Here is a 20,707-nt window from a genome sequence, read left to right as displayed (position 1 = left end):
TTTCTGAAATCCGGCGCAGAGGCTCCCAAACGAGGAGGAAGGGGGGGATGAAGGACAATTGAAGGACAAAAGCCTGGGAGGAAGACAACCAGCATTCAGCCCGAGCAAGCCCCGAGAGACCACCAGAGACTGGTACGCAGGCGCCCCTGGGAGGGGTTTCGGATTCCGGAAACCAATTCTAATAACCCTGCCTCTTCTCGAAGTAGTAATGAATATGTATTAGCCTGGGAGCATCAAAACCAGCCGCCTTACGTAACAGGTGTGCGTCCTGGGGGAGCAGAGACTCCCGGCGCATCCAGCGCTGCTTGCTTGCCTCTATTCGTTTAATAAATTGTAAACTTTGATTGTAATCCTATTTGGATTTATAACAGCCATTTATAACACTTTCTATATTTGTATTTTATTTAAGGCTGTCTTGCCCCCCTCCCCCCCCAGCCTCGCTGCTCGCCAATAAAGCTGGCGCAGGGGCTAAGGGATTTGAAGGGCCTGCTTGTACACCTAAGGGATTTGAGGGCCTGCTTGTACACCTTTGGGGACTGCCTCTTTTGGGGGGGGGGGGTGGGGTGGTGTTAGGAGCTGCTTGTATACTTTTTTAGGCATTCCTCTGAGAGGGGGTTGGGAGCTTCGTGTATACTGGGGGGGGGAGGGCCTCCCTCGAGGTGGAAGGGGGGGGGTTGGAGCGTTTCTACACTGTAGGGGCCTGCCTGTACACTTTTGGGGCCTGCCTTGGAGGGGTTGGGAACTGCTTGTACACCTTTGGGGCCTGCGTCTGCGCGGGGCGGGGGGGGTTGGGGGGTTGGAGCTGGTTTTAACCTTTCGGGCTTGCATCTGGAGGGGGTTGGGGCCTGCCTTTGGGGGGGTGGTTGTGAGCTGCTTGTATACTGTAGGGGCCTGCTTGTACACCTTTGGGGCCTGCGTCTGGGGGGGGGTGGGAGCTGCTTGTACACTGTTAGGGCCTGCCTTGGGGGAGGGGTTGGGGCATGTGCCTTGGGGGCATGGGGTTGGGAGCTGCTTCTACGCTGTAGGGGTCTGGGTCTTGGGGGGTTGGGGCTGTTTGTACACCTTTGGGGCGTGCCTCTGGGGAGGATGGGGAGTTGCTTGTACACCTTTGGGGCCTGTGTCTGGGGGGGGGGGTGTTGGGGCCTGTGCCGGGGGGGTTGGGAGCTGCTTGTACGCTCTAGGGTCCTCTGGCAGGCTTTGGGGCCTCCCTTTGAGGGGGGCAGTTGGGAGCTGGTTGTACACCTTTGGGGCCTGAGTCTGGGGTGTGGGGGCTGGGGCTGAGGCCTGGGGCCTGGGGCATGCATCTGGGTGGTGGTGGTGGGGGGTCCAGTTCATGGGGGGGGTGGGTTGGGAGCTGCTTGTGGACAGTTGGGGTCTGCATCCGGGTGTGGCTGGGGCCTGCTTGTAGACTTCTGCAGCCTGTGTCTGGTGTTTGGGGGCTTTTCTGTAGTGTTTGGGGATTGCATTTTGGCTTTGGGATGTGTCTAGAGCTTCTGGGGCCTAGCTGTAGTGCTTGGGGCCTGCGTCTGGGGCTTTTCTGTAGCATTTTGGTAGCGTGTTTGTGATTTGGGGTCTGTATCCAGGGTTTTGCCTTTTTTGTAGTTTTCAGCTTTGTGTCGGTTTCTTTGTTGGTTGCCTGGGGTTTGGGGTTTGGATCATTAGTCAGTGTCATTAGCGTCGGGGGGTTGATATGAAGGGTTAGGGTTGTGGTTAGAGTTGTTAGGGTTAAAGAGAATAAGGATTTTAGGGTAAGGGGATCAAGGTTGTGGGAATAAAAATGTTTTTGCACAGAGTTACATCGTTTAGAGGGAAGGAAGGTGGTATTGATATATGCTTGCAGTGATAAGAAAGCTTAACAGACAACCTTGTAAAATGCAGACAACCAGAATCCTTAGAGCAATTGGGTGGAAATCACGGTGTAAGAAACATTACCACCTCAAAGAGGAAAACAGTCAAGAAAAAAATAAAATTGACTAGTAACAGGCCAGCAGCTGTGTATTTTCTGTGAAGCACTGGATAGATTGTGAACATGGATTACCCAGTCAATGGGGAAACTGGGGAGGGTCCTGGTCACCGAGAGGAAAAAAAAAATTATATAAACTGTGTTATGGAACTAGTAGGTGGCTTGTGGGACGCCTGCCATTGCAATCGTGAATAAAAATGCTACCTCACTGAGATACTTGCCTGAGCCTATGGTATTGGTTACAGAGTGTTTCTAATAAGGTGTTAGGGTTTTAAGGTTTCAGGGCTAAGGCACTAGGGTTGGGTTTCAGGGTTAGGGTTTCCAGGGTTTAGGGTTAGGATTTTAAGGTTGTTAGGGTTGGAGTTATAAGGGTTAGGGTTTGGGGGTTAGTGTGTTAAGGTTTTAAAGTATTTTGTGGTTTTAGTGTTGATAGGGTTCTTAGGGTTAGGGTCTTAGGGTTTTAGTTATGGTCAGGTATTTAGGGTTAGGGTTTTAAGGTCTTATTTTTTTTTTTTAAGGTTAGGGTCTCCAGCGTTAGGGCTTTGAGAATCTTTACGTTTTGGGTTAGGGTTTAGAGGGTCTTAATTTTTAGGGTTAGGGCTTTTAGGCGTAGGTCTAGTGTGGTAAATTTTATCGGGTTAGGACTGTAAGGGTTTTTAGGGTTAGGGTTTCTAGGGTTTTTTGGGGTAGGGGTTAGGGTTAGATCCGTGGGAGCCGTAGTGTTAGGGGTCAGGGTTCTTAGGGCTAAGGCCCAATATTAGGGTGGAAGGCCAAACTAAGGGGGGAGCCCCCCCCAAAATTGAAGGGTCGAAGCCCCAATTTAGGGGAAGAAACGTCAAAATTGTGGGGTCCCCCAAAATTGGGCGGAAGAGCTCTTAATATTGGGGGAAACCCAAAAAAGGAGGGTGGGGGACTCTAAAATTGGGGGGACCCCCCAAATTGGTTGTGTCCCCCCCCAAATTGGTTGTGTCCCCCCCAAAATTGGTTGTGTCCCCCCCAATTAGGGGAGGAACCCCCAAAATTGGGTGGGCGAACCCCCATATTGGGGGGGCAGAACACTTAAACGGAAGTGTGAAATTCCAGAATTGAATGTGGACCCCCCAGAACAGTCTTCAGGGGTTTAGTGTGGTAAATTTTATCGGGTTAGGGCTGTAAGGGTTTTTAGGGTTAGGGTTTCTAGGGTTTGTTGGGGTAGGGGTTAGGGTTAGATCCGTGGTTGCCATAGCGTTAGGGGTCAAGGTTCTTAGGGGTTAGGCCTAATATTAGGGCGGAAGGCCAAAATAAGAGGGTGGGAGCCCCCCCCAAAATTGAAGGGTTGAAGCCCCAAGTTAGGGGAAGGAACGTCAAAATTGTGGGGTCCCCCAAAATTGGGCGGAAGAACTTTTAATATTAGGGGGGAACCCAAAAAAGGAGGGTGGGGGACTCTACAATCGGTTGTGTCCCCCCCAAATTAGGGGAGGAACCCCCAAAATTGGGTGGGCGAACCCCCATATTGGGGGGGAAGAAGACTTAAATGGAAGTGTGAAATTCCAGAATTGAATGTGGACCCCCCCCAGACCTGGGGAGGAATCCCCAAACTTGGGGGGGACCCCCAAAATTGGGGTTAAAGCCCCAGATCCCGGGGAGCTAAGCCCCAAATTAAGGGAAGGAACCTCAAACATGTGGTGAGAACCCCAACATTGGGGGAAAGAACCTTAATATTAGGGTGGCAGGCCAAGAAAGGATGGTGGGGGCCTCCAAAATGGTGGGGGGCTTGGAATTGGGGGGAATCCCCAAAATGGAGGGTGAACCCCAAAAGGGGGGGGGGCGAAGCACCAAATTAGGGGAAGGAACCCCAAAATTGCGGGGAAGAACTCTGAAATGGAGAGCTGAAAACCCGAAATTGAGGGGAAACCCCCCAAAACGGCGGGAAAACCCTCCATAAACACGAAACCGGTAATGTAACAGAGCAAAAAATGGCGTCCTACGGCACGCTGCGAGGCTCAATTTTCTGGGGAGTGCTGGGAAATGTAGTTCTTGGCCACCGGGTTTCCGGGAGTCCATATTGTTTTCCCAGAGCATGCCGGGAGATGTAGTTCTCGGACACTGGGCTTCCGGGAGGCCATGTTGGTTTCCCATCTTTGCTAGACTCCGGGTGCTCTGGCTTCACAGAGAAACCCCCAAACTGAAAAATGTACCTGCTAATATATTGGGCTCTAAATGTCGCCCTGGGTTAATTGAATAACAATCCCTGGGTAAGACTGAAGTGCAGGAGGGGTTGGCTACGGTTTTAAGAGCCGGTTTGCAGAAAAGGGATTTCCCGTTAAGAAATGGCATATACTGATTGTTCTCTTCCTTGCTCTGCCAAGACCTGAAGCACATCTTGGAAGCCAGGCAGAATCCGTGGAGCCAATGGAGTTCTCAAGCTCGACTTCAGCTTCTTCCCAGCTAGAAGACGCAAGGACACGCCGGCTGAGTTCCACAGGCAACGCGCCCGTATCTGTAGACAAGGATTTAGAGATGCTACTTTGGGAACTCTCAGACGGCATACTGGAAGCCGAGCTCGACTTGGACCCAGGGAAGGATGAGGATGACCTCCTCCTTGAGCTTTCCAAGATGATTGATGATTGAACTGCATAGTCCTATGGTATATTGAAAAAAAAAAAAAAAAAAAAAAAAGAAAACAGCTCTTCTTCTTGTTGGATACCCTGAGGTGATCCTTTTTCTAACTGAGGCTTTGCAATGAGACTTAAAGCACAGTTGGAACTGGTAGAAATTGGCAATATCTGCACTCAGTTGTCCTAAGTTTTCCTGCTGGTCAGAGTTAAGGTCTTGTGCATGGTTCCGTAACTATAGGTGGCTACCTTTGATATCAAGAGGACAAAGCACTTGTTTCTTTTGGCACAGAAAGATGTCCATCGGCACGCTGTGGTGGCTGTGAATTGACGTAGTGATGGAGCGATGCTCTGAAGGCTTAAACGGAAAGCTTCTTCCTTCCGCCCCCCCTTGGCACAGCTCGATGTTGGGCACATTGTGAAGCCTGGGTGTTCTGATTTCTCGGACAGTTGATACCCAAATCCCGGAGTTACTATGTCAACTCTTGACTTTTATTTGTGTATGCCATTGTTTTGACTGTAATCTTTTCAGATGATGAAGCTGTAGGGGCGGGAGGGAGCAAAATAATTATTCTAGCGTTGTGGACCAAACATGCTGCCAGGAGTGGTGGTGGTGGGGTCAGCCCACCCGGCCTTACTTTCAATTATCAGGGATGATAAAATGGTGTGAAAAGCAGCAGCTCTGCGATACGGCTACGCTACCCCCACTCCCTTCTCTTGTGCTGTACCAAAGTTCCCCCAAGCTTTGGTTGGTGCTTTTTGCTGGTGACAGTAGGACTCCAGGGCGAGTAGTCGGGACTCTCCTGCAGTAACTGGGTCAATTAAGGGTTGGTTTAAGTGCCTCCTGGTTTTTAAAATTGCTCCCCTGAGCTGCTGGCTCTGCTGCCTGCTACAGCAAATGTTCGGGTGCCATCAGCGTCGCACTTGGGCGTGGGCACTGACCCTGCGGAGGAGAGCTGAGACTCGCGTGTATTGTGTACCCTGCCGCCAGTGATCGTTTTCCCCTAGCAGATCTATTTTGAATCATTTCCCTAAATTTTAGAGGAACTTTAGGCTCTTTGTGCTATGATTTGTGAAGCTGTAGGGGCCCTCAGGCATTTGCTGCTGGCAGAGGAAAACCGCTTGTCGAATTTGTTGTAAATACTTTCTGTTTGGACAACAACGCCTGTGTGTGTGTGTGTGCGTGTGTGTGTGTGTGCGCGTGCGTGCTTTGACGACCCCCTGCGATGCCCCAGCTCCGCGAGGGAAGCTTTGAAGCGGCTCTGGGAAAACCTCTGCGGAAGAAACCGCTGCTAGTGACTTGCGGAAAAGGGACTCCACAATCAGTGAGATTGTAAAGTAGGTATGTTTATTCAGCGCTGGGCAGCACGGGAGGTCGTGGGCATGAAGATTGATGACTCTTCCTCGTCACCGCTAGTTGACCTCTTGTCTTTGCACAGACTCAGTTGCTCCTTGGCTCTTGTCCATCTGCAGGACCAGTTTCTCCCAGTTTCTTAAGACAGGCTCACTCTCTTATTAGGAGACTGACCTTGGTAAGGGGCCCAAGGCTTCTTGCTTTAGTTAATTGGCACAATGCACCATAGTTAGCAAAGACGCTAAGTAGCATCCTAGTTTAACGCTGTCAGCGCTCTATCTCTACTTGATAAGATTCTCCTAACTCCCTCTCTCACTGGAGCCCACGCAGCCCTCCGTCCTGCCGAAGGACTTCACGGGGACTTCTGCCGGCTCCGGGTGCCCGCACACAGACAGAAATGGCTTTGAGAGAAAACAATCAGGAGGAGGAGAGCTCAGAGACTGCGGCCGGCTTCGGCCACCTTCCCCTCGCTTTCCCTCTCCGTGTTCAAACCGAGCACTGTTCTGCCGTCAACCTTCGCTGCCTCTGCCCGCGGCGCTGGGCTTTCGCGTGTGCCATTGCTCCTCTACATATTTTATCCTTCCTTTTGTAAGGAATGGTCCAGCAATTCGTGTCACTAAGGGATTTGAAGGGTTAACATCGAGGCCCGGGTCTAGGTGATAAGAGAACAAAGGGGTTTTTAGGGAAAAGTGCTGACTACTGCAGGGGATGTTGCTAGAGTTTCTGAAATCCGGCGCAGAGGCTCCCAAACGAGGAGGAAGGGGGGGATGAAGGACAATTGAAGGACAAAAGCCTGGGAGGAAGACAACCAGCATTCAGCCCGAGCAAGCCCCGAGAGACCACCAGAGACTGGTACGCAGGCGCCCCTGGGAGGGGTTTCGGATTCCGGAAACCAATTCTAATAACCCTGCCTCTTCTCGAAGTAGTAATGAATATGTATTAGCCTGGGAGCATCAAAACCAGCCGCCTTACGTAACAGGTGTGCGTCCTGGGGGAGCAGAGACTCCCGGCGCATCCAGCGCTGCTTGCTTGCCTCTATTCGTTTAATAAATTGTAAACTTTGATTGTAATCCTATTTGGATTTATAACAGCCATTTATAACACTTTCTATATTTGTATTTTATTTAAGGCTGTCTTGCCCCCCTCCCCCCCCAGCCTCGCTGCTCGCCAATAAAGCTGGCGCAGGGGCTAAGGGATTTGAAGGGCCTGCTTGTACACCTAAGGGATTTGAGGGCCTGCTTGTACACCTTTGGGGACTGCCTCTTTTGGGGGGGGGGGTGGGGGGGTGTTAGGAGCTGCTTGTATACTTTTTTAGGCATTCCTCTGAGAGGGGGTTGGGAGCTTCGTGTATACTGGGGGGGGAGGGCCTCCCTCGAGGTGGAAGGGGAGGGGTTGGAGCGTTTCTACACTGTAGGGGCCTGCCTGTACACTTTTGGGGCCTGCCTTGGAGGGGTTGGGAACTGCTTGTACACCTTTGGGGCCTGCGTCTGCGCGGGGCAGGGGGGGTTGGGGGGTTGGAGCTGGTTTTAACCTTTCGGGCTTGCATCTGGAGGGGGTTGGGGCCTGCCTTTGGGGGGGTGGTTGTGAGCTGCTTGTATACTGTAGGGGCCTGCTTGTACACCTTTAGGGCCTGCGTCTGGGGGGGGGGTGGGAGCTGCTTGTACACTGTTAGGGCCTGCCTTGGGGGAGGGGTTGGGGCATGTGCCTTGGGGGCATGGGGTTGGGAGCTGCTTCTACGCTGTAGGGGTCTGGGTCTTGGGGGGTTGGGGCTGTTTGTACACCTTTGGGGCGTGCCTCTGGGGAGGATGGGGAGTTGCTTGTACACCTTTGGGGCCTGTGTCTGGGGGGGGGGGGTTGGGGCCTGTGCCGGGGGGGTTGGGAGCTGCTTGTACGCTCTAGGGTCCTCTGGCAGGCTTTGGGGCCTCCCTTTGAGGGGGGCAGTTGGGAGCTGGTTGTACACCTTTGGGGCCTGAGTCTGGGGTGTGGGGGCTGGGGCTGAGGCCTGGGGCCTGGGGCATGCATCTGGGTGGTGGTGGTGGGGGGTCCAGTTCATGGGGGGGGTGGGTTGGGAGCTGCTTGTGGACAGTTGGGGTCTGCATCCGGGTGTGGCTGGGGCCTGCTTGTAGACTTCTGCAGCCTGTGTCTGGTGTTTGGGGGCTTTTCTGTAGTGTTTGGGGATTGCATTTTGGCTTTGGGATGTGTCTAGAGCTTCTGGGGCCTAGCTGTAGTGCTTGGGGCCTGCGTCTGGGGCTTTTCTGTAGCATTTTGGTAGCGTGTTTGTGATTTGGGGTCTGTATCCAGGGTTTTGCCTTTTTTGTAGTTTTCAGCTTTGTGTCTGTTTCTTTGTTGGTTGCCTGGGGTTTGGGGTTTGGATCATTAGTCAGTGTCATTAGCGTCGGGGGGTTGATATGAAGGGTTAGGGTTGTGGTTAGAGTTGTTAGGGTTAAAGAGAATAAGGATTTTAGGGTAAGGGGATCAAGGTTGTGGGAATAAAAATGTTTTTGCACAGAGTTACATCGTTTAGAGGGAAGGAAGGTGGTATTGATATATGCTTGCAGTGATAAGAAAGCTTAACAGACAACCTTGTAAAATGCAGACAACCAGAATCCTTAGAGCAATTGGGTGGAAATCACGGTGTAAGAAACATTACCACCTCAAAGAGGAAAACAGTCAAGAAAAAAATAAAATTGACTAGTAACAGGCCAGCAGCTGTGTATTTTCTGTGAAGCACTGGATAGATTGTGAACATGGATTACCCAGTCAATGGGGAAACTGGGGAGGGTCCTGGTCACCGAGAGGAAAAAAAAAATTATATAAACTGTGTTATGGAACTAGTAGGTGGCTTGTGGGACGCCTGCCATTGCAATCGTGAATAAAAATGCTACCTCACTGAGATACTTGCCTGAGCCTATGGTATTGGTTACAGAGTGTTTCTAATAAGGTGTTAGGGTTTTAAGGTTTCAGGGCTAAGGCACTAGGGTTGGGTTTCAGGGTTAGGGTTTCCAGGGTTTAGGGTTAGGATTTTAAGGTTGTTAGGGTTGGAGTTATAAGGGTTAGGGTTTGGGGGTTAGTGTGTTAAGGTCTTAAAGTATTTTGTGGTTTTAGTGTTGATAGGGTTTTTAGGGTTAGGGTCTTAGGGTTTTAGTTATGGTCAGGTATTTAGGGTTAGGGTTTTAAGGTCTTATTTTTTTTTTTTAAGGTTAGGGTCTCCAGCGTTAGGGCTTTGAGAATCTTTACGTTTTGGGTTAGGGTTTAGAGGGTCTTAATTTTTAGGGTTAGGGCTTTTAGGCGTAGGTCTAGTGTGGTAAATTTTATCGGGTTAGGACTGTAAGGGTTTTTAGGGTTAGGGTTTCTAGGGTTTTTTGGGGTAGGGGTTAGGGTTAGATCCGTGGGAGCCGTAGTGTTAGGGGTCAGGGTTCTTAGGGCTAAGGCCCAATATTAGGGTGGAAGGCCAAACTAAGGGGGGAGCCCCCCCCAAAATTGAAGGGTCGAAGCCCCAATTTAGGGGAAGAAACGTCAAAATTGTGGGGTCCCCCAAAATTGGGCGGAAGAGCTCTTAATATTGGGGGAAACCCAAAAAAGGAGGGTGGGGGACTCTAAAATTGGTTGTGTCCCCCCCCAAATTGGTTGTGTCCCCCCCCAAATTGGTTGTGTCCCCCCCAAAATTGGTTGTGTCCCCCCCAATTAGGGGAGGAACCCCCAAAATTGGGTGGGCGAACCCCCATATTGGGGGGGCAGAACACTTAAACGGAAGTGTGAAATTCCAGAATTGAATGTGGACCCCCCAGAACAGTCTTCAGGGGTTTAGTGTGGTAAATTTTATCGGGTTAGGGCTGTAAGGGTTTTTAGGGTTAGGGTTTCTAGGGTTTGTTGGGGTAGGGGTTAGGGTTAGATCCGTGGTTGCCATAGCGTTAGGGGTCAAGGTTCTTAGGGGTTAGGCCTAATATTAGGGCGGAAGGCCAAAATAAGAGGGTGGGAGCCCCCCCCAAAATTGAAGGGTTGAAGCCCCAAGTTAGGGGAAGGAACGTCAAAATTGTGGGGTCCCCCAAAATTGGGCGGAAGAACTTTTAATATTAGGGGGGAACCCAAAAAAGGAGGGTGGGGGACTCTACAATCGGTTGTGTCCCCCCCAAATTAGGGGAGGAACCCCCAAAATTGGGTGGGCGAACCCCCATATTGGGGGGGAAGAAGACTTAAATGGAAGTGTGAAATTCCAGAATTGAATGTGGACCCCCCAGAACAGTCTTCAGGGGTTTAGTGTGGTAAATTTTATCGGGTTAGGGCTGTAAGGGTTTTTAGGGTTAGGGTTTCTAGGGTTTGTTGGGGTAGGGGTTAGGGTTAGATCCGTGGTTGCCATAGCGTTAGGGGTCAAGGTTCTTAGGGGTTAGGCCTAATATTAGGGCGGGTGATTAGGGAAGCTGAGGCGATTCCAGATAAGAAAGGGTTAAGAATGAAACTATTAAAGGAGAACAGAACATTAGGTGTAGGGCAGGAAACAGATGTACGGACAATGTATCTCGAAATAGGACATATACGGGCAATATATCTCGAACAAGACATTGGAATCCAAGATAAGAAAATAATGAGCAGAAGATTCGAAGAAAAAACAGTCCTTGCGGTTAGGAAGAAAGCTAAATCAGCAGAATCCTGACCAAGGGTGAAAAGTACACTGTGAGGAAGACTTATGGCCTTCCTCTCTGAGACCACCGACCACAGCTCGACGACCCCTGCCCAAGACCACTGAGAGGATCTGCGCAGGCGCAGGACACAAAAAACTGATTAGCATGAGAAGCGAGAGTAGGCGGGGTTAGATAATGAATATGTATAGGCGTTAATAAAATATTAATCACTGTGATGTATAAATTTGGGACGGCTTTTCACTTCGGGATGCACGATAGGCGGAAAGATCCCCCGTGCATCCGGCGCCGTCAATAAAGAATAAATCACTTAAAGAAATTGGATTTATGATCTTTGAATCAATCTGGCGACCCAGATGGGACTTCTTCTCTGTCGGACCGCAGGACCCGCTGGGAACAGGACTCCCTAGGGTACCCCCGGGATTTCCCGGAGGGACTCCTCGACTCAACGGATCACTGCGGAGGCAGACACGGACCCCATCATTGTAAGTGATTATATTCTTTATTTTGGTTTATTTGGTTGACCGGTCAATTGGGGTCGTCTGTAAGTCGGAAAGTAAAAGTTTTCTGCAGGACGGCATTTGGTTTTTTGGAAAGCACTCAGTTGCTGTTGGGAAACAAATAACCTTTGCATGCGAGGTTAGTGTTACGTTGTGTTTAAATGTGGAACTTGACCTTGGCTATTGTCTTTGGGATTTTGATTGTACACTTTATAACGTTACTAGGATCTTGGTGTTATTGTGGAAAGCTGCCGGCTTGTATTGTGTAACAAGAAACATTCTGAACTGTAACATGGGGGGGCAGCAGAGTAGTGGGATTCCAAAGAAAAGCCCGTTGGGATGTATCTTGAGTCATTGGAAAAATATAGGGGGATCCCCCGGTGGAACTGAAAATAAGAAAACGTTGATAAAATATTGTAATCAATGGTGGCCACTTTATAAGTTGGATTGTGAGGGAAATGGCCACTGAATGGAACCTTAAATTATAATACTTTACTACAGTTAATGTTGTTTCTAAGGAGAGAGGGAAAGTGGGATGAGGTGTCATACGCAGATATGTTTTTCACTTTGAGAAACCACCCGGAATGGCAGAAGGAGTGTGGAATTAACTTAGCCCCACAGGATCCTTTGATCCTGGCAATAGAAAAGGATATGAAGAAGGAAGGGGCAGGAAAAATGAAAAGATGTTGTTCGGCGTGCAGTATCGGGCAGAGATGTTTGAAATTGAATGAGTCAGAGGAGAGAATGGAGGATTATGTCCTCCCGCCCCAGATAATAGAACAAGGCGTGGGGGCGAGACCAGGAAACGGCAGAATAGATAAGAAAAATGAGAGTTGGGGGAATGGAGACTTTACCCCGATCACGGCTCAAACCCGAAGTAAGGTCGGGCCCGTTATTCAAGCCCCGTTACGACAGGCTATGGGGGCTAACGGACCAGCTCGGATAAAAGTACCTTTCACAACTGCCGAGTTAGATTCACGGAAGGAAGCTGTGAAAGGATACCGGGATGATCCAGAATCAGTGGCCCGGAGGTTTGAGCTGATTGGAAAGAATTTAGATCCCGATTGGAAAGATATAGAGATAATGCTGGCAGCATTATCGGAAACTGGAAAAGCAACTAGTAATTAAGAATGCACAAACTCAAGTACAGACCCAGGTAACGTCAGTTTTACCTGGAACTGTGGAGGTATATGTGCCCAGAGTGGACCCAAACTGGGACTATAATGATGAGGGTGATTATAGGTTATTAAAAAGATATCAGGAATGGATTAGGATCGCCTTGGAAAGTGCGATACCAAAGTCTGTAAACTGGTCTAGGTTATATACCATAAAACAGGGGCAAACTGAGACCCCGTCAGAATTTCTCGATCGGCTAAGGACAGCAATGCAAAAATTTACAACGATAGACCCCTCTTCTGAGGAAGGTAAAGTCCAGCTAGTATCATTGTTCTTGGGTCAGTCTGCGGACGATATAAGGCGGAAGCTTCAGAAAATGAAAGAGCCGGATGTGAGAGATTTAGAAAGGCTGGTGGAAGAGGCATGGAGGGTATTTAGGAATCGAGAAGGGAATGAGAAACAAAGGCTGGGTAGGGCTATTGCTGCGGCAACTGTTGCGGCCTTACAGAGGCAAGAAGAACCTTTTCGGGGAAAAGGAAGAGGGAATGGGATAAGGGGAAGGTCAGTAAAGCCTCCCCTGAGACCGAATCAGTGTGCATATTGTAGGGAAGTGGGTCATTGGAAAAGGGAATGTCGGAAACAATGGGAGAAGAACAGGTTGATGGTAGCTAGTGTATCTCCCGACCAATGAAGTGGACCGGGGGATTCTACCCTAGCAGATCCGCTGGTTAAAATTAAGCTAGGGAAATCAGGACAGGAAGTGGAGTTTTTAATTGACACAGGAGCGACTTATTCTGTGTTAAACCAGAAATTGATACCAGAGGATGAGGATTTTGTGACGGTGATAGGAGCTACAGGCCAGCACGAGAAAGCCTTTTTCCTAAGGCCTTTAAAATATAAGTTAGGGAAACAGATGGGAATACATAGGTTTTTATATTTACCAGGATCCCCGAAGTCTTTGCTGGGGCGAGATTTACTAGAACAATTAGAAGCGGAAATTGTCTTTGAAAAAGGGAAGGTGGGGTTAAAGGTGAGAGAAGAAAAGCTGATAACCGCGCTAAGCTTAACGCTGATACAAGCAGACCCCATCGGTAAAGTACCTTCGGAGATTTTAGACCAAGTTTACCCAGGAGTCTGGGCTACTGACATCCCTGGGCGAGCCAAAAATGCAGCCCCGATAGTGGTGAGATTAAAGCCAGGGGAAAGGCCAGTTAAGATTAAGCAATATCCCCTAAGATTAGAAGACAGGAAAGGAATTAAGGGGATAGTGGATAAGTTTTTAAAACATGGACTGCTGGTTGAGTGTGAATCTGAAATATAATACTCCTATACTACCAATTAAGAAGCCAGATGGGAAGAACTATAGATTAGTGCAGGATTTAAGAGCTATAAATAAGATCACTGAAGATATACACCCTGTGGTAGCCAACCCGTACACATTACTGACTAAATTAAAAGATAATTTAGTTTGGTTTACCGTACTGGATTTAAAAGATGCCTTCTTCTGCCTGACTTTAGCCCCAGAAAGTCAGAAGCTTTTTGCTTTTGAATGGGAAAATCCAGACTCAGGACGAAAGGCTCAATTGACCTGGACCGTATTGCCGCAGGGATTCAAAAACAGCCCCACGATTTTTGGGAATCAACTAGCAAAAGAGCTTGAGGTTTGGGAGGCCCCAAACACCGAAGGAGTTCTGCTGCAATACGTTGATGACCTTTTGATAGCCACTGAGAATAGGAGCAGCTGCATGCAATGGACGATAAGTCTCCTTAATTTTCTGGGTTTGAATGGGTATCGAGTCTCTCAACAGAAGGCTCAGCTGATTCAGTCACGTGTAACTTACTTGGGGTTTGAGATTTCAGGGGGACAAAGGGAGTTAGGAACAGAACGGAAAGAAACTATCTGCCGTACCCCAGAACCACAGACCATTAAGGAATTACAAACTTTTCTAGGGATGACAGGTTGGTGCCGTCTATGGATTAATAATTATGGACTAATTGTAAAACCCCTATATGACCTCATCAAGAATAACCAATCGAAATTGGTCTGGACGGGGGAAGCACGGGCTGCCTTTAAGAAGCTTAAATTGGAGTTAATGCGAGCACCAGCTTTGGGTCTACCGGACTTGTCTAAACCCTTTTGGTTGTACTCCTATGAGAGACAAGGGATGGCTCTGGGGGTGCTGGCACAGAAGCTGGGCCCCTACAGGAGAGCTGTGGTCTACTTCTCTAAACAACTGGATGAAGTAAGTAAAGGTTGGCCGGGTTGCCTTCGAGCGGTGGCCGCTGTCATCATGAATATACAGGAGGCTCGGAAGTTCACTATGGGACAGAAGATAACCGTGCTGGTATCACACACTGTCTCGGCAGTCTTGGAGCAGAAAGGGGCACACTGGTTATCCCCTCAAAGATTTTTAAAATACCAAGCAATACTGGTGGAGCAAGATGACGTAGAAATTGTGGTTACTAACATTGTGAACCCAGCTTCTTTCCTTAGTAACGCTCCTGACGAGCCAGTGGTCCACGATTGTATCCAAACTATGGAAACTGTGTATTCTAGCCGACCAGATCTCAAGGAGGAGCCCTTGGAAGACGCGGACGAATCATGGTATACTGATGGAAGCAGCTTTGTGAAACAAGGACAACGCAAAGCAGGGTATGCGGTGACGACCACTCAACAGGTAATTGAGTCGAAACCATTACCCCTTGGGACGTCTGCTCAGAAAGCAGAAATAATTGCCCTTACGCGGGCATTGGAACTAGCAGCAGGAAAGAAAGTAAATATCTGGACAGACTCTAAGTATGCATTTGGTGTGGTGCATGCACATGGGGCTATCTGGAAGGAACGAGGATTATTAACGGCCCAAGGAAAACAAATAAAATATGCTGAGGAGATTTTGAAGTTGTTGGAAGCGGTAAAGCACCCAGAGAAGGTGGCTGTTATACATTGCCGGGGACACCAAAAAGGAACCGCTGACTTCGAGGTAGGGAACCGATTGGCTGACCAAGAAGCAAAAAGGGTGGCCGGATTGGCTGAGGCAGAAGCGCTCACTTTAATACCAGACGGTAAAATACAAACTTTAGGTGAAGGACAGGAACCTAGGTACACACGGGAAGATCAAAAGTTAATTGGGGACCTGGGAGGAAAAGCAAGGAGTGATGGATGGGTATACCTGAAAGATAATAGGGTTGTACTACCCTCTAATTTAATATGGCCTATGGTCATGGCAGAACATAATAAGACTCATTGGGGAGCAGACACCTTATATAAAAATCTGAGTCGAGTCTTGGTGGGAAGAAATCTGTATACTACGGTAAAACAAGTAACCCAGCAATGCAGTATTTGTTTGCATCATAACCCTAATACAGAAAATAGGGTAAAGTTCGGAATAATCAGTAAAGGAAACTATCCAGGACAACAATGGCAGATAGATTTTTCAGAACTGCCAAGAAAAGGGGGGTATCGATACTTGTTGGTTTTGACAGATACTTTTTCCGGGTGGCCGGAGGCTTTTCCCTGTCGAACCAACAAGGCAAGAGAAGTGGTTAAGGTTTTACTGAATGAGATAATACCGCGTTTCGGAATTCCGGCAGCAATGTCCTCAGATAGAGGCTCTCATTTTTGTGCGCAAATAGTTCAAGAAGTAAGTAAGGTCTTAGGGGTAGACTGGCAACTCCATACCCCTTACAGACCACAGGCAAGCGGACAAGTGGAAAAGATGAATCATCTAATCAAACAACAAATAGCCAAAATAGGGCAAGAGACTAATTTATCATGGCCTCAGTCTCTCCCTTTGGCTTTACTTAGAATTAGAGTAAAACCACGGACAAAGGAAAATCTAAGCCCTTTTGAAATATTATACGGAAGACCCTATCAGTTTTTGTTCAGCGGGGAGGACCTGACGCAACTGGGGTCGGGATACTTGTATAATTATTTAATAGGACTCCAAAAACAGTTGGATCAAATATCTAAAGTTGTCTCAGGAACCAGGGCTAGAGGGCTGGACCAACCAATCCACCCCTTTAAACCTGGGGATTATGTGTATGTAAAAGCATTTGCAGGTCGCCCTTTGGAAGAAAAGTGGACAGGACCATACCAGGTGCTGCTGACAACACATACCGCCATCAAGATTAAGGAGCAAACGGCCTGGATCCATTATTCGAGAGTGAAGAAAGCTCCAAAAGCCCCCTGGAAAGTAACGCTGGGTGACGGTGAACTGAAACTAAAGTTCAGTCAAGCGAAATGAAGACACTATGGTCAGGAGTATTTAGTAATGTAGTTAGCAGAAATTTAGTTAACAGAATTGTTTTATTTCTGTGGCTTATAGTTGTAATTGTGATTCAAGAATTGGAAGGTGCTTCTATGATGATAGAGAATGGTGGGTGGCCTTGGTCTGAAGCCGTAACCACAGAGGATAAGAGCATTAATGGAAAGTTAGCTGTTGTGGTTATTTGGCGAACAAATGGTGATCATTTACATGCATTATCAGAATGGCGAAATTTAGGGGAAGGGTGGATACACCAAAGAACTGTAGGGGACGAAATTGAAATAGGGTGCCGTATGATTAATGGAACAGCCCACGAGAAAGCAACGGGGATTTTAGTAAAACCGACTTCCAAAAGTGGCCAACAAGAAGGTTGTATCCGCCCAGGTAAATTAGATTGTTGGTATAATTTTATATTAACACAGACTGTAGCAGTTAACTGTTTTTGGACTAATAATGGTCAAAAGCTCGAGATCAAGGAAGGCGAGAGCCTCATGATAAATTTTACAATATATGCTATACTTCCTACAACAGTGAGACCCCCTATTGCACTTCCTTCCCCTACAACCTATGCCCAAGCCCCAGTCAAGCTGGAACCCAAAATTTATGAAACAGGCCCATATGTAGTAAGGAACACAGGCCAACAACAATTGTTATTTAATCCAGAATGGTCTCTCAAGCGTGTTGAATTGCTAATACAAATTAACATCTCAGCAGTTCAACCAGCCTGTTCTCCTTTCCTAAAGACATCATTAGAAGGCTGGACAATATGGTCACAAAAGCAAGTACACCTCAGGGGCAGAACACAAAGAGACTTAACTGGAATGCTAGGAACAGGATTAGGAGTTTTAAATGGAATTGATTCAGAAATACTAATGAATAAGCTAGCCACAGCAACAAGCGATTTGACAAAACTAAAACAGCCCCTGCAATCATCCTTACTGGCATTGGGAACTAGCCAATGGCAAGTTTCAAAGGTGTTACCAATATGGGAAAAGGCTGAAGACCAGGACCACAGACTAATAATAGATGCACTTAGTATGGCGCAAGATAATGTATCTTTAGCTCTTAGTTGTATACAGGTACAGTTATGGATGCAGGCAACGGCTGCCTTGATCATTAGGGAAGGAAGTGAAGGCATTTTTCCGGCTGAAGTCCGAAAGATTGTTTGGGACAATGCCAATGATTTTGAAAAGAAGTTCCAATCTTGGTGGACTCTGGTAAATTTTACCTATGATCCCATTATTAACATGGCTACTGCCTTTGTGCTTACTATACGTAATGCTACAGTTTATGTTATCCACCCCATTGTTGCACTAGGGTTAAATCATGAGGAAACAGTGCTCTATCCTTCGGAGCATAGAACCTGGGCCCGGATGAAGAACGGGAAATGGCAGTCTGTGAATCTAGAATCATGTGTTACCCGGGAACAACAAGGATTTATTTGTGAGAGCAACACAATTGATGCTCAGGATGTCTGTCTTGACACTGAGCAAGGTGTTTGCCACTTTGAAATTCATCCAAATACTAGTCAAAAGACTGTGCTTGTATATATTGGTCAAGGCTGTGTGTGTTTAAGGACTGCTTGTGCTTTTGTAGAAGTAGATGAGGAAAACATAACTCTACCTAGCAAAAATCACTCTAACTTTTGTATTTGTAACTTTGTTAGAATCATCGGGTGTGATTTTTTATATTCAGCACCAGTGGTATCCCACCAGTTGATCAAGTCCAACAACACAATGTATCACAAGTTATTACCCACACCTATTGGGATGAACCTCACGCTAGTGAAGCAATTACTTAAACACCAAGACCTGATCAAAATTTTAAAAGGCATTCAGGAAGATGGAGAGAAGACTTTAATCACTGTCCACCATGATACAAAAGAAATAAACAGAGTTTTGCAAAGAGTAAAACAAGACACAGATCATAGCTGGTGGGACAAACTCTTTGGATGGTCGCCAACTGCAACTGGGATTTTGAACACATTGTGTCACCCAATTATTGTTCTATTGATGTTAGTTGGTATAAGTTTAATATTATCTTTTGTAATACTTGTTTGGAATTGGAAATTGTTACAACGAATGGCAATATTAGCTTCCCTGACGAGAGTACATGGCAAGGTATTGAGGGATACATATCGTAGAGGCTGGGAAGAAGAATTTTTGTATTCGGAAAGGTCTCTACCGACATAGAGGAAATATAGAAACAAACAAAGGTTCTGTATAAGATTAGTAAGGATAACATTTCATGGGGCTTTGAGGAAATATGGAATAAGTTAACCTCATGGTTACCCAATTTTCAATAGTTAGAACAAGTTTTTACTGATCTGGTTATGTTATTGGCAGTAGGAATATTTGTATGTATGTTACTGCGATACTGCTAATGATAAGGGCATGCAATGCAAAAGAATTTGCATGGGGAAAAGAAAAGGGGGGATTGATTAGGGAAGCTGAGGCGATTCCAGATAAGAAAGGGTTAAGAATGAAACTATTAAAGGAGAACAGAACATTAGGTGTAGGGCAGGAAACAGATGTACGGACAATGTATCTCGAAATAGGACATATACGGGCAATATATCTCGAACAAGACATTGGAATCCAAGATAAGAAAATAATGAGCAGAAGATTCGAAGAAAAAACAGTCCTTGCGGTTAGGAAGAAAGCTAAATCAGCAGAATCCTGACCAAGGGTGAAAAGTACACTGTGAGGAAGACTTATGGCCTTCCTCTCTGAGACCACCGACCACAGCTCGACGACCCCTGCCCAAGACCACTGAGAGGATCTGCGCAGGCGCAGGACACAAAAAACTGATTAGCATGAGAAGCGAGAGTAGGCGGGGTTAGATAATGAATATGTATAGGCATTAATAAAATATTAATCACTGTGATGTATAAATTTGGGACGGCTTTTCACTTCGGGATGCACGATAGGCGGAAAGATCCCCCGTGCATCCGGCGCCGTCAATAAAGAATAAATCACTTAAACAAATTGGATTTATGATCTTTGAATCACCGGCGCATCCAGCGCTGCTTGCTTGCCTCTATTCGTTTAATAAATTGTAAACTTTGATTGTAATCCTATTTGGATTTATAACAGCCATTTATAACACTTTCTATATTTGTATTTTATTTAAGGCTGTCTTGCCCCCCTCCCCCCCCAGCCTCGCTGCTCGCCAATAAAGCTGGCGCAGGGGCTAAAGGATTTGAAGGGCCTGCTTGTACACCTAAGGGATTTGAGGGCCTGCTTGTACACCTTTGGGGACTGCCTCTTTTGGGGGGGGGGGTGGTGTTAGGAGCTGCTTGTATACTTTTTTAGGCATTCCTCTGAGAGGGGGTTGGGAGCTTCGTGTATACTGGGGGGGGAGGGCCTCCCTCGAGGTGGAAGGGGAGGGGTTGGAGCGTTTCTACACTGTAGGGGCCTGCCTGTACACTTTTGGGGCCTGCCTTGGAGGGGTTGGGAACTGCTTGTACACCTTTGGGGCCTGCGTCTGCGCGGGGCGGGGGGGGTTGGGGGGTTGGAGCTGGTTTTAACCTTTCGGGCTTGCATCTGGAGGGGGTTGGGGCCTGCCTTTGGGGGGGTGGTTGTGAGCTGCTTGTATACTGTAGGGGCCTGCTTGTACACCTTTGGGGCCTGCGTCTGGGGGGGGGTGGGAGCTGCTTGTACACTGTTAGGGCCTGCCTTGGGGGAGGGGTTGGGGCATGTGCCTTGGGGGCATGGGGTTGGGAGCTGCTTCTACGCTGTAGGGGTCTGGGTCTTGGGGGGTTGGGGCTGTTTGTACACCTTTGGGGCGTGCCTCTGGGGAGGATGGGGAGTTGCTTGTACACCTTTGGGGCCTGTGTCTGGGGGGGGGGGTTGGGGCCTGTGCCGGGGGGGTTGGGAGCTGCTTGTACGCTCTAGGGTCCTCTGGCAGGCTTTGGGGCCTCCCTTTGAGGGGGGCAGTTGGGAGCTGGTTGTACACCTTTGGGGCCTGAGTCTGGGGTGTGGGGGCTGGGGCTGAGGCCTGGGGCCTGGGGCATGCATCTGGGTGGTGGTGGTGGGGGGTCCAGTTCATGGGGGGGGTGGGTTGGGAGCTGCTTGTGGACAGTTGGGGTCTGCATCCGGGTGTGGCTGGGGCCTGCTTGTAGACTTCTGCAGCCTGTGTCTGGTGTTTGGGGGCTTTTCTGTAGTGTTTGGGGATTGCATTTTGGCTTTGGGATGTGTCTAGAGCTTCTGGGGCCTAGCTGTAGTGCTTGGGGCCTGCGTCTGGGGCTTTTCTGTAGCATTTTGGTAGCGTGTTTGT

At 48.1% G+C, this 20,707-nt stretch overlaps 2 long non-coding RNA genes across 3 annotated transcripts; one reads left to right on the top strand and one right to left on the bottom strand.

Moving 5' to 3' along the window:
• Positions 1-677: 677 nt before the first annotated feature.
• On the top strand, positions 678-15,114 carry LOC308187433. 2 transcript variants are annotated; one of them, XR_013944685.1, is made up of 3 exons: positions 678-692; positions 10,312-11,187; positions 14,722-15,114. It is a non-coding gene; the product is annotated as an uncharacterized lncRNA (long non-coding RNA). The 2 variants fall into 2 exon arrangements; XR_013944686.1 differs by lacking the exon at positions 678-692 and adding an exon at positions 4,694-5,463.
• On the bottom strand, positions 15,065-19,577 carry LOC308187434. Its single transcript, XR_013944687.1, has 2 exons — positions 16,959-19,577; positions 15,065-16,865 (listed from the first exon to the last, which is right to left on the bottom strand). It is a non-coding gene; the product is annotated as an uncharacterized lncRNA (long non-coding RNA).
• Positions 19,578-20,707: the final 1,130 nt, after the last annotated feature.

The sequence above is a fragment of the Anser brachyrhynchus genome (assembly GCF_964034855.1).
Source record: "Anser brachyrhynchus genome assembly, contig: SCAFFOLD_176, whole genome shotgun sequence".
NCBI lineage: Eukaryota > Metazoa > Chordata > Aves > Anseriformes > Anatidae > Anser > Anser brachyrhynchus.
This window is presented reverse-complemented; position numbering and strand designations above follow the sequence as displayed.